Below are 13,853 nucleotides of genomic sequence, written 5' to 3' on the forward strand. Positions count from 1 at the left end.
CTAAGATTCGTCAGTTAAAACATGTGAAACATCTTTGGGTTCAAAAGAAGCAACAAAAGCTGAATATGCATGAGAATTAGAATCAATAAACCCGGACCGTGTGACTCGCTCATGCAAATCCAATCATCCGATCAGGTGGATGACTCCGCTAAATGTGCAAAGGAGCAGTCACTTGATAATCAATCTCTTCTTCTCCTTCAATACGCACAGATGATGTAGTAGCTTGAGGATGTCCAATTGTAGTTGAAGTGATTGAAGGTGTAAAGGGATCTACAACTGATTGTATTATCAGAATTAAAATCTCATCCTCATCGACCTCATCATCATCCAAAAAATGCTCTCAAACTCCCGTTGAATATGTGTACATGTACCTGCATTACTTGATCTAGTTTCAGGACTAGTCTCATCAAAAGTAACCTCACAGATTTTAACAATTTTGTTAGTCTCCAAAACAAACACTCGACACTCGATAGCCATGAATATGAGTAGGATATCCAAGAAAAATACCATATGTTGATCTGGACTCAAATTTATCCAAATTTTCAGATTTCAGCACAAAGCACTTGTAGCCAAAAACTCGAAAGTGAGAAACACTATGCCTATGTCCAAATTATAGCTCATATGAAGTTTACCCAATTTAGATCTCAAGAAAACACGGTTTGAAACATAACAACCAGTAGATATAGCTTCAGCCCAAAATTTTCTATGAGTAGAAAATTCATCTAACATGGTCCTAGCCATCTCGACCAAAGTTCTATTCTTCCTTTCAACTACACCATTTTGTTAAGGAACTCTAAGTGATGAAAATTAATGTTCAATACCTTTCTCAGCACAAAAGTGATCAAAAGAAGAATTCTTAAATTCTGTTCTATTATCACTTCTAATCGCTTTCAAAGATCTTGGGAGATTAATAAACGATCTAAGAACTAAACTTTTAAAATAACCAAAAGATTCATCCTTAGATGAAGTAAACCCAAGAATATCTAGAGAAGTCATCAACAATAACAAGCACAAACCATTTACCTCAAAAAGATTGTACTCTAGAAGGACCAACAGTATCAAGGTGTTAAAGTTGACAGGATGTATTTGTCATAACCATGGTAATAGGTGGATGTGAACCTGAATGCATTTTACCATATCTACAAGAAGAGCAAACTAACTCGCTACCACCCTTAAGCTTAGGCAAACCACGAATAAGATCTAAACCACTAAGTCGAGTGAGATGATCTATACTAGCATGACCAAGTCTACAATGCCAAAAGAATAAATCTTTAGAAATATTAGCAACGGGACATCTAAGCTTGGAAGAAGGTGATGCATCAAAATCAGCCTTAAAAACCCTTCCAAAACGTGAGATTATAAAAAAATAGATCAATTGAAGCATATAATACTTTACATTCATTTTTCTTAAAGCGCACCTCAAGGTCTTCGTCAATCATTTGTGAGACAGAAAGCAAGTTAAATTTCAAGTTCTCGACTAAAGCAACATCCTTGAAATAAACATGTCATTTACCTGCACTATACCTTCTGGAACAACTGAAGTAGAAGAAGCGTCTCCAAAAATAACACTTTCTGCACGAGATGCACATACAAGGGAGGAGAACCAATTTTTATCACCGGATATGGCGAGGAAGGAGAACATTTGGCTAGTCGATTTCGGATGCTCATGCCTCAGTACTGGGGTTAGTAATAAAGCTTTTAGGAATCCAGTACTGAGTCACTCGACCAACAACACAAGTAGGCAAAACACGAGTAGTTCGAGTAGACTTAACTCGAGAAGCTCGAGTAAGTTCAACTCGAGAAGCACTAGCAGCTCGAGTACTCTGAACTTGAGAAGCTCGAGTAGGTTCAACTTGAGTTACACGAGTAGTAAAAGGTGATGAATATTTCACCTGAGGCACAAAATGAGGTGACACAACCTCACGAGGGATAAAATGTGCCTTTCGCAAATTAGATCTAGCCTTAGACTTCTCTTTCTTTTGTTGTTTAGCTAGTCTAAAGTAAAAATCTACTAAATGTCCATCTTTACCACAATAAGTGCAAGCGTACTTAACCCTATGTATTGATTTTGAAAAAGAAGCAACATTTGCATTTATTGTAGAGGATAAAAATCCAGCAGACTTAAAAATAACCTTCTTAGGTTCAGATTCAGCAAGAGTTTCAAATTTACCACAGCCAAGAGCTCTAACAATAGTGGATGCATTTGTCTTAGAACGAGCATAGGGATCAAAACCTAAACCTTGTTTACATGTACTTGACTTAGATGAATCTAAAATCATGTTCAGATTTTTCTTTCCGTTAGAAACACGTTTTAGAGTTCCTTACAAGTAATCAACCTATTTAGAAATAGCCGTACACTTATCACAAGCAACACTTATGGGTTTTTTTTACGACAGTTAGAACATTAAAAAACCTCATGAGTAATCATGTCATTAGCTATTTGAGAAACTATAGTATTAGCATCATGCAACTTCAATTCAAAAATTGAGCAATTAGAACAGAAAATTGGATCATGCAAATCAGACGTTGAACAACTTGTATTTTTAACATGTTTGCAATTCAACACAACAAGTTTCTCATTTTTCACAGTTTCTTCTCTAAGTTTCTCAAGAGTAGAAGCATGAATATCTCTAAGAGAAGTGAGCTCAGAATTAATTAAGTCACATGACTTGCAAGCATCATCATCAGGAATTAAAGTCTTAAGTCTTGCAATTTCAGAATTAAGCGATTCATTTAAAATATCATGTTTCTTGATTTTCTTGCTACGTTTCTCTAAGAGTGTACCAAGACGAACAATAACATTAGATAGATCATCATAAGTAGGTAATACCTTGTTACCATCACTGTCAAGTTCATCCTCGGTTAAGCTTTTTTTGTTGCTTGCCATGAGACACAATCAAGTCAAATCACGTAATGTCTTGCTCTTAGATATTGTGTTATCCTCGCTGCTCTCTGAATCAACGTCACTCAAGTTGACTTGTTCGAGCGCTGAAAGAACTCGATGCACAACTTTGCGGTTGAGAAAGCTCTTTTTCTTCTTGTTGTTGAACGATCGCTTCTTTTCTCCTTTTCCTCTTTTGATGCTTTATCTGTAAGCTTAGGACAATTGGAACGAATGTGGTTTAGATCACCACATTTATAGCATGTTTGAGGACCTCCACTTTCTTTCTTCCTAGCAATTGATTTATTAACGTTCTTCCTAGCAAAAACATCTAGCTCATGAGTTTTCAATTTAGAATAAATTACATCTAATGTAAGTGAACTCATGACAGTATATTCTCTAATAGATGTAACTTTCATCTCCCACATTGACATATCTAAAAATCCTAATAATTGATGTGCATTCTCAGCATCAACATATGTAATATTTACAGCACACAAATTACTAATAATTTTATTAAACCGAGTAAGGAAATCATCTAGTGACTCACCAGGATTCATCTTAAAACGCATGTAATCTTTCTTAAATAAATCTTGACGTACCACTTTAATAGTATTTGAACCTTCATGATAATCACAGAGTGCTTTCCATACCTCGTACGACGATTTGAGATGTATTAGTCGATCGAAGCTGCTCCTTCCCAAGCATTGGATATTCTGTGCCGTCACTTCATTATTCTCAGGGACCACATATGGCCTGTAGATTTTTTCCCAAATTGCAAAGCCCTGTGCTTAAATGTAGGCCTCCATATTCGCCTTCCAGAACTGAAAATCAACTCCATAAAAAATATAAGGTTTTGTGGAATACCTATTTGAAGCCACATTTCTATTTACCGATTAAGATCAATTAGAAAGGATTCTCTGATACCAATTGTAGGATCGAATATGCATAAAATATCCAATCAGAGGGGGGGGGGGTGAATGATTGCGGAAACTAAATTCAAAGATTAACTCACCCAAATTAAAAACACGATTTAAACTCGATATTCCACTCGATGCAAATTGCACAAGCTCTAGTAAAAATGATGTAGAGAAAGATCTGCTGGTCGGATTGCTCTTAATTTTGGTCAGCAAAAACTAGATTCAAATACGAAACTAACCTAAGAAGAACAAGTAAATCGGATATGTGGATCAAAAGTTATTCCTAGTCGAAGTAAACCGTGTCAACCAGTATCGAGTAGATTAAAGCTTAGTCGAGTTAACAAAAAGTTACTCGAGATCAAACCAAATCCACCCAAAAAAATTTTCAGATCAGACACTAGATACTCTAGCAAGGTTTTGGATGAATTAAACAAAGATGAAACTTCATAGAAACATGAAATTAATTGAAAACCAAAACCAATCATGCAGAATATAGAACATAGAGAAAATTCCGAATCAGCAACTCACCAACTTACGAAACTTGATTTTCATTGCATAGATGAGTTTACAAGATTCCTCTCCAAAGCATCCTACAAAGATTTTCATAAAATCTCAAAACAGCTCTCTCTCGAGTTTCTCTAACTCTCTGCTGTGTTGTGCTACACTGTTCTGTGCTCTTCTACCCAATACAACAGACCTCTCTATTTATAGGGTAGCCACATGCACAAACATGACCAAATCAAACTATAAATCCCTATCGTATTCAATCTGATCTCTATCCTCCTCTAATCACAAAAGGACAAACAACTTCCGCTAACTAATCTAATTAGCTAACAAATCTTACATAATCATGCATGCACGTCTCCCATGCATACATGCATATACGTAACCAACTCAGAGTCCATCTCTGACACTAACTCTTGTCTCAAGTCCAGGCACCACTCGACTCCCTCGTGCCTGCTCCGACTTGAAAACGAATTATCTTCACGTCCCCTCATGATTAGATCGCCTCCTACATCTGTTGCGAAGCTTTGTATCCATATGCATTGTTTTCTCAGCTCGAACGTCCCCCATGACATCCTCGATCACCACGACCTCAGTTCCTCCTGAACCTAGTCACCGAACCTTAGTTCCTCCCTAAATTTAGTTCGTCGATCCGTCATCGACCATGTTCGCCTTTGAGCAATACCTGCACATGAATCAAACAACAATCGAGTACGAGCACAAGTCCTTCCCGACTTGACTCAAGATCAGTTCACGCAATACCACGCAAACTCCAAGCAAAACCAACACGCTAACATAAGCATACCCAACTAATGATAGCGCATCAAACCAACTATGCTATCCAAGCATATCTTAGCAACTTATGAACATCAACCAAATGTCATTATGCTAAATCACTTTGCCTTTTCAATTTCATCAATCAAACCAATTTTTCATCACATGATCTCACAGTCAATCAGTACAAATTGAATCCATTTAGCCAAATTATTTATCAATTCTCAATTGTTTGTAGGCAAACAACAATCTAGTGGTCGATTAAGTACCATGGGGCAAAAGAGGATAATAACTCCTAAGAAACCACAAGCACAGAGGATGCTCACACTAGAGGGCACCCTGGCATAAGATAGGAGCCCAACCCTACACCCGTTGTCCTCCTTCAATAGAGACTTGTCGATAATGTCGTCAAGGAGTACCTAGAGTACCCTGAAAATATGAGTGAGCATCAAATGAATGTTGCGGTCAACGCAGTAATGTAAGTGATCACGAAACTTTACAGAAGTTTTAAGAGCAAGCTTGTTAATCATTACTTGGCTAAAGGGGTGGAGCCCTTCGAGAGCTACAAGCACTTGAAAGCGGAAGATTGGGAAGCTTTTATGCAGATGAAGAACTTGGAGCAGTTCAAAAAGGAGAGTGAGGAGAAGAAGCAACTTTAGGCTAGAGCAGTTCAAAAAGGAGAGTGAGGAGAAGAAGCAACTTTAGGCTAGGAACAAGCACAACCACATGACCGGTGCAACCATACGTGGGGAAAAGGGTGAAATGACAGACAGAGGATGAAAAGTTAGTCAAAGAAGACCACGAGAATCCTTGGTTGCAATTCCTGGAATGATCTTGCGTGCAAGGGATGAGCTGTCCGAAAGTGGAGAAATCATATTTAGAAATAGCGAAACACAATCAATTGTAGAAAAAGTAAAAAAAATATTCATCCGAAGCTAGCCAAGGTTCTTTCACCAGAGTCAGGGAACATGATGTTCTCTCAGTGGTGCTGGGTAACCCAGAGCACCCAGGTCGAGTGCAAGGTATATCCAGTTCCTAGGGCTGAAAATACGGCTTTCCTAAAGATCCCAAAATGTAAAAGAAGAGGAAGAGGTTGGGTGTAGTAGACATAGATACATTGACACAGGATATCACTCAGAAAGTTTATACAAATATTATGCAAACGCTTGCAACACAGTGAATAGAGATTTCCATCCCAGAGGAAGCTAGCTCCGGAATTGCAGGGAAGAGTACCTACGCCTCCAAGGAGATTGATCAACCAGTAGCCGCTGTGATTGAGCCAGATACAATTGACCTATTAGAAGGGCCCACGCCCTGTAGCCTTGTAATCAGGTATGATGGGTATCACATTGAGGTTGCAAGGGGCTATGTGCTTTCAGACGTTCATATCTTACATACGGTCCCGATACGTGTTGACTATACCATGGTTATTATGGACATGGTACATAGTAATGCCAACCATCATATGTTGGGGCTCCCCCTGATGATGAAGTCACAACTCTAGCTGAAGCTCTTCATCAAAGGATCAAGTGGAAGAGGAGCGATATCGTGGTTTCCAGTGCATCTCAGTCTGGACGAGCTTCAAGTGCACCGCCGCTGTGCCCCTCACTTCCAGAGAAGGTGGCTTCACTGCCTTCTCCTCCTCCAGACAAGTTGGCTTCACCGCCTTGTCCTCTGCATCCGGCAGCCTCACTTCCAGCTCCAATTCTGTCTCCCCCAAAGAGCCCAAAGAAGAAGGAAAAGGGAGCCAGGAAGAAAGGCTCTAAGAAACACATGTCGAAGAAGTCAAAGGCCATTGTACCGGTGAAGAAGTCCACATATATTGGAAAAGCATGGACTAGTGCTCACATAAAATTTCAATATCAGAAGCACTTGATGATGGTAGGTGACCTAATAAGGGCAGGACAAGCATGTGTTGACCTGCATAATTACTACATATAGACTTGTAGACACACCAAGGATCAATCCATAGTTGTACAGTACAAACGATGTCACTTCTTAACTGAGGATAGCTACTTCCTTTTGTGTTTCAATGACTTATATAACCTCGTCAACCTAGGTGTCATGGATGCATCGTTATTACAGATCTTTACATTGTAAGTCCATTGAAGCTGGACATTCATTAATTAATATCACTAAGTCTTGAATCTAACTACATTCTTATCTGTAGACACTTGATCAAAGAAACAAAGAAGAAGAAGGAGCCCATTAGATTTCTTGACCATGAGGCCATTTCAATCTCGGTCATTGAAACGCATGGCGACTATGCTGTGGACTATGTGGCTAGGGCAATGCAACACTATTCCAAAATGGACTACCCGTTAGGTGCCCACAACACCAGTGGCCATTGGATCTTACTGGTTATTTGTAAACTTGGTTTGGTACCTCAACTCATCAAGACCAGTACGACCAAAAGGTAAACCTGGAAAGCATGATTATAGCGCTGTAAAAGGACTCCTCGATGCATAAGTTATACCTGGCTTAGTTTATATATTTAACTTTTCTAATATTCAAATGTTCCATAACCAATCCCTCTTTATGCAGGACTTTTGACAAGTACCTTTGAGTTGATCCTAACTACAACACGAAAGACGGCTGCAGACTGACACACAAGATCGGGTTCGCGGTAAATGCTGCAAAATAGATTACCAAATGCTCTCTATTGCTATTTTTTCCTTTTGATCTAAACGTAAATTTTATTTTCCGTAGTGCTACCAACAACCACCGGACAACGCCTGCGGATTCTATGTTGCGTACTACATGCTCCTCATGATCGGAGCAAAGGATATAAAATCCCCCCATGTAAATTCAATACACGATTATTCATAACTAATTTTAGTAATTAGTTTAATTCTATGATAATATGACATTGGTTACGCATCAAATTATCCAGGATTACCAGGCTTGTTTTTTCGACGACGGTGTACTCTTGGGTATTCAACAACGGATCACCGAGTTCATGATGTCTGAAGTCATCAACCCACACAGCAAGTTGCACTATAGAAACTATATGTTGTGAGGTCTTATATAAGTGTGCTTGTCGATATTGATTTAGATGGATTGTTGTTACTTGCAGGGAGAAGACAGCTGCAAAATCCTAACTATGCTCCAAGATGCAGCCAGAAAATAGGACAAACCTGCAGGACAACCTACAAATAAGTAACGAGTAACCTTGTAACCTGGCACTTATGTATTCACATAAGTGATGGGTAACCTCTTCACCTGTCACTTATGTGAACACATAAGTGACGGGTCACAACTTATGTCTTTCTCCCTAACATATGGGAGGAACACGTTAGTGATGGGTCACAATTATGACCCATTACTTATGTGAATACATAAATGATAGGTAAACTCTTCACCTGTCACTTATGTGAACACATAAGTGACGAGTTACAAGGTTACCTATCATTTATATCTTTCTTCCCAGCACATGAGAGAAACACGTCAGTGATGAGTCACAGTTATGACTCGTCACCTATGATGTCATAAGTGACGGGTCTTAACCTGTCACTAATGATGACTCATCAGTGATACGTTCGGGGTGATGAGTACGGGTTATCATCCGTCATCGATATTCTTTTTTCACATAGTGATTTAGCTGACTTTAGTGCATGTTGGATGGTGAAGTAATAGAAAAACATATTGAGTTTTACCGATGCGCAATTCTTCCTATGGAAGCACGCACATGTTGTAAAAAAGTGTTCCATTTGGATTTAACAACTAACAAGATAGGTAAATTAGACAGTCCGTATAAAAACATAAATGAGATGTGAACTAACAAAGCCCTGCATGTGAATGGTTGCCAATAGAAACCTAAACAGAACCCATTGGGAGAAGAAAGGCTAATGTTCGAGGCCAAGAGGATTACACCTTAAAGTATACACTGACAAGAAAAATTATAGAGGAGCACACCATATGAATATTACACCTTAAAGTAACTATATGTAGGTTATTATCTCAGATAAATGGGGTACAAATTAGTTAGCCCAATTGAGATAAATGAAATAAAACAAGTAAATGTATAAGTGTTTAATACCCGTTGGAATGTTTAGGAAATTTGATGAGCTCAATTGGATCATGGGTTCAACCGAAATCATAGTCCTCTTCTAACGGCACTACTATAGAAACCCCAATCCACGACCGGCTATCACTATCGATTTGGCAAGAACTGATAGTGATAAAGTATCACCGCTGACCCACATGGTCGAACAAGCACGGATATTTGACGAAAGAAAAATCGATAGTGTAAGAACTTATCACTATTAGTTCTTAAGAAAAATTGGCAACAATAGTATAACTACAGGTTTTCTAAGAACAGGCACTGAACTAGTATTGAAGTATCTCCCAAGTCCTCCCACCCCGTTATCTCTCTATATCATCCTCATTTCTCCTCTTTCTTTCTCTCTCCTCTCTCTCTCTCTCATTCTCTCTCATCACTATCGAGAGATCCATGGAGGGATGAGCGGCATTAGCGGGATGCATGGGGGAAGCCTAGTGATGGGAGGGATCCACGGAGAGATCCCAGCGCCCTTCTTGTGCTGCGTCCTAACCATCCTTCTCCACTCATCGCTGCCACCACCTAAGCCTCCTCCTCCGCACATCTCTACCGCCATGGTCCTCCAGTTTCAGATCATATGAGTCCGATGTGCTGCATCCTCCTCCTCACCGACTTTACGCCACACAACCACATCTTTCTCTACTCCTCAACCTTTGCACACGTCCCCTAGATCCTCCTGAACTTCCTTCAGATCCACCACCGCATCAAAGTTATTACATCATCATTGTCAATCATGGCAGGGGATTGACAAGAGGTGGCCAGCATGGTGGCCATAGGCCTCCTCTTCACCTTTTAGATGCCAAGCTTGTCGAGGAGTTCAGCGCCTTCACCGTGTTCCTGAGGAGGCACAACTGCAGCTCTACAACCTTTACAAGATCACCATCAAGGCACCCATCATCACCTCTACACACCGCCTCTGTCTCATCCACGTCCGAGCATGGCCATCTCAAAATCTGCCTCTTCCTCCATCTCCTCGTCATCAATGATGAAGCCCGAGGGACACCATGCCAAGAAGGGGAGGATAAAGAGGGCAAGAAGGTTCATGGCGTGTGGGTGGCAGTGGGATGGCTGGCACCATTTTTTTGCGCTTTGGAATCTAAAACTAGCAGTGATAGTGCTAGATTATCACTGCCAAATGATGCCAATTTAGAATCAACAATGATGAGGTGTTCTGTGGTAGTACGCATTCCCGTAGAGTGTGAGAGAGATGAAAATAAAATACTTCTAGCAATCACATTGAATTGCAACTCTTCTTTGTCTACTTTCGTAGGATTGTTAGGCCTACGTAAGGGGTTCATGGCAACATTTACCACCCTCCAAACATCTAAACCTTTGGCTTTAAGATAACAATACATGATAATATTCTAACGGGGGAAGTTTGTGCCGTCAAAGTGAGGAGCTCCACTAATATCCATCCCGTCCCTGGACATCAATTTCTCACTAGATAGTGAACCCTAAAATGTCCAAATGTGAGATATAGACTCTGACGCCAATTTTAAGGACCGGTGATTCCCTAGAGACGGGGGGGGGGGGGGGGGGTTGAATTAGTGATTCTAAAAAATAATTGGTTCAAAACAACAAGATAAACCTAAATAAATTTCTATCTAAATATATTTTAGGTTTATCTAGTGTGGCTACTAAGATCACAATAAAGTTTTGCACCCTAGGTTTCAATCCTTCAAACTACACATGGAAAGTCTAGAAAAGGTAAAGACAGAAAGTAAATGGTGCAATAAATAACTGCAGAATGTAAATGAGACAGAAAGTGTAAACTCAGCACGACAGCTTTTTCCGTTGTATCGGTGAGTTGCTTCTCACCACTAATCCAAATTGGAGTCTCTCACAAGAGCTAAGCTCCTTGATCGGATAACTCCATGCCTCTAGCCATTAGAGCTCCCCATACATCGGTGGGTCTCTCCCACTAGGTGCACCCGAATGCTCACCGTTATCTTCACTAAGGTAGTGCTTCGCCACTCCGGCATGAGTCACTCATCCCGCTCACAACGCTTAAGGCCGCTCCACAAATTTGGTTAGAGAGTCTCACAAGACTCACCTACGCCAATCTATCTAGGTGTAGGCAAATACCAAGAATAACAAGTTTAGGTTACTCATTTGATTCAACTTTAGGCTAATCACTTAGCTAGATGTACACTAGACCTAAACTAGTACTAATCAAGTCCTTGATCTTGTGCTAATTGCCTTGATCATCAAATTTAACTCCAAGGTGACTCAAGCCCTCTCCAATATGTATAGCTTGTGGTGGGAGTGAGCAACCTCAAATGACTGGCCAAAGGGGTATTTATAGCCACAACCATAAAAACTAGCCGTTGGAACCTACCTAGAAATTCTAGTCGCAGTATTGTATAACGAACTCACCACATTATAAACGGCCACCACCGTATTATACAATAATTAGCATCATATTGTATGATGACCTCATCGTATTTACGTTAACCCCTTTCCCATGGTCAGAAATTCAACTATTGGTGCCTTCTTATCCTCACTGTATTGTATGGTGACCACCACCAGTGACTGGTCTCCTGAGGCACCATTTGATATGCTCTCTGTATAACTGTAAGGTGCCCCCACCGAATTTTATGGTGACCCCCTGGTATTCTCAGGAGACCCTGGAAAACTTTATTGTCTTCTGTCTCCCTTGACCATATTGTACAGTGAACCTACCATATTGTACGGTGACCCCACCATATTGTACGGTGACCATGCTATATTGTAAGGTGACCTATTTTTCTAGAGGGACTTGTCTAATTCAATCCAACTCAAATCCATGTTTTCGTGGCTTCTCTTCCTTAAGTATTGGATCTTTTCTGGTCTATTAGAGCTAGCCAAACTTAATATGTATCACCTATTAGGTAACTAACCTAAAGACACTATATCAAGCTACTAAATCTAAACCCTTCTTCATAGTAAAAAAAAAAAAAATCTATCTGCATAAGTGATACTCTCAACATCATAATCTCTTGTCTAAACAATATGCCCTTATCTTTATGAGGCTCTTCTTTGACCTCGATGTTGATCCCTGCAAAGTAATTTTGAACACTAAGTTTATCACATAGCATCCATGAGACTAAACCTTGCATACTAGTAAACTATATTAGTCCCATTGACTATGATGACATTAATTATTAAAATCATGTTGACTCAATGCTAGGGTCATTGACTTTCGGAATAGATGTGATTTTCACAAGCATACGAAATTAGGATGTTTTTCCTTCTGTAATCAAGTTTGTTAGCTAAACAAGCTAGAGATGCAAACCCTTTGTCGCCATGTTCTTACTCCTGCGAGGCTGTAGTGTACACCTCACCCTCTTCAGTGATGTCGGCACTTGTAACCTTTAATTGGGACACTACAGATCTCATCTCTGTAATGACTTTATGCTGTTAATGAAATATCTTTAAACAAAAGGAAGACATAGCACTACTTGCTGGACACCTGTTGCACATTTTTAACTTACTATCATTTTTTGAGTCATTTTCTACTTACTACTAACAAGTAAAGGAACCAGAGTTGAATCAGTAGGATCCTCGATATTAGTTAGGGGGTTTGGTGAAATTTTAGCAATTTTTTTGTGAATTTTGTTCATTCCGGCTGCCAATGATAAAAGGCTCAGATTGTTCAAAACTTCCGTTGACGAAATTTGAAATTTGTAGGGGTAATATGTGCGTAATGGCCAATGAGCAATCAGCTCAATGGTTCAGTCCCTTTCGCATGAGTAGCATGTCCAGTGTTGGATTTCAAGGTTTTTCTTTCATAATTTGCTTTCCCTGAGGCATTAGCTCAATAATTGAGTCCGCCTTTCGCCAGCAGTGACGGAGCTTGAAGAGAAACATGGAGTCATGCTAGGTGAAATATGCTCAATTTGGTATTTCTCTTAACGTGCGAGTGATAATATATACTATGTATTTTCTGAAGTATTTTGTAGGAAAAAAGGGGGTCGGACCACGGCCCCCTCGACGAACGAGAAGCTAGCTTCATGTACCCTTTCGCGCGTGTGAGTAGCATTTTTAGTTCGATTTCTTAGTTGGATCCATCTTTTTTTCACTATTTGCTTTCATTGAGAAATAGGCCCGCAGCTGCAACCGAGCAAAAACCAGAAATCGCAATGCATGAGGGTCGCACTCAACCACAGAAGCTTCGTAACAAAGTTACCAGACCCAGAGATAATGTCGAGTTCATAGGGAAGATAATCCACGTTTAATCATTTGCATAAAGTTTAAAGATATAAATTATGTTAAACATTTTTACATAATTTTGGTCGAAAACAGAACTAGCGAATTCCAGTCATTCTGATGCCCCCTGAAAAAATTTGCAAGCCGGAAACAAAAACCATGCTACTAGCTAGTACTGGTACATGAATCAACATGGACTATAATATTAAAATCTTGCTACCAATTACTCCATCTGATTAAAAATAATAGATCTATTTCCTTTAGACACGGTCTTCGAAGTTTGATTTTGACTAATTTTTCTCACAAAATATTATTATTTATAACTATGAATAAGTATATTATTTATAGTTAGATTTTGACTAAGTTTGTCTCACAAAATATATTATTTATAGCTACAAAATCACTATAATGTAAAATTACTTTGATTATGAACTTAATTGTATAATTTTTATACACTAAATATTTTTATAATTTGATTAAATGTTAGTCAAAATACACAAAGTTTATCTTTCCTAAACTAAAATAT

Source organism: Phragmites australis, chromosome 5 (assembly GCF_958298935.1).
Source record: "Phragmites australis chromosome 5, lpPhrAust1.1, whole genome shotgun sequence".
Taxonomy (NCBI): Eukaryota; Viridiplantae; Streptophyta; class Magnoliopsida; order Poales; family Poaceae; genus Phragmites; species Phragmites australis.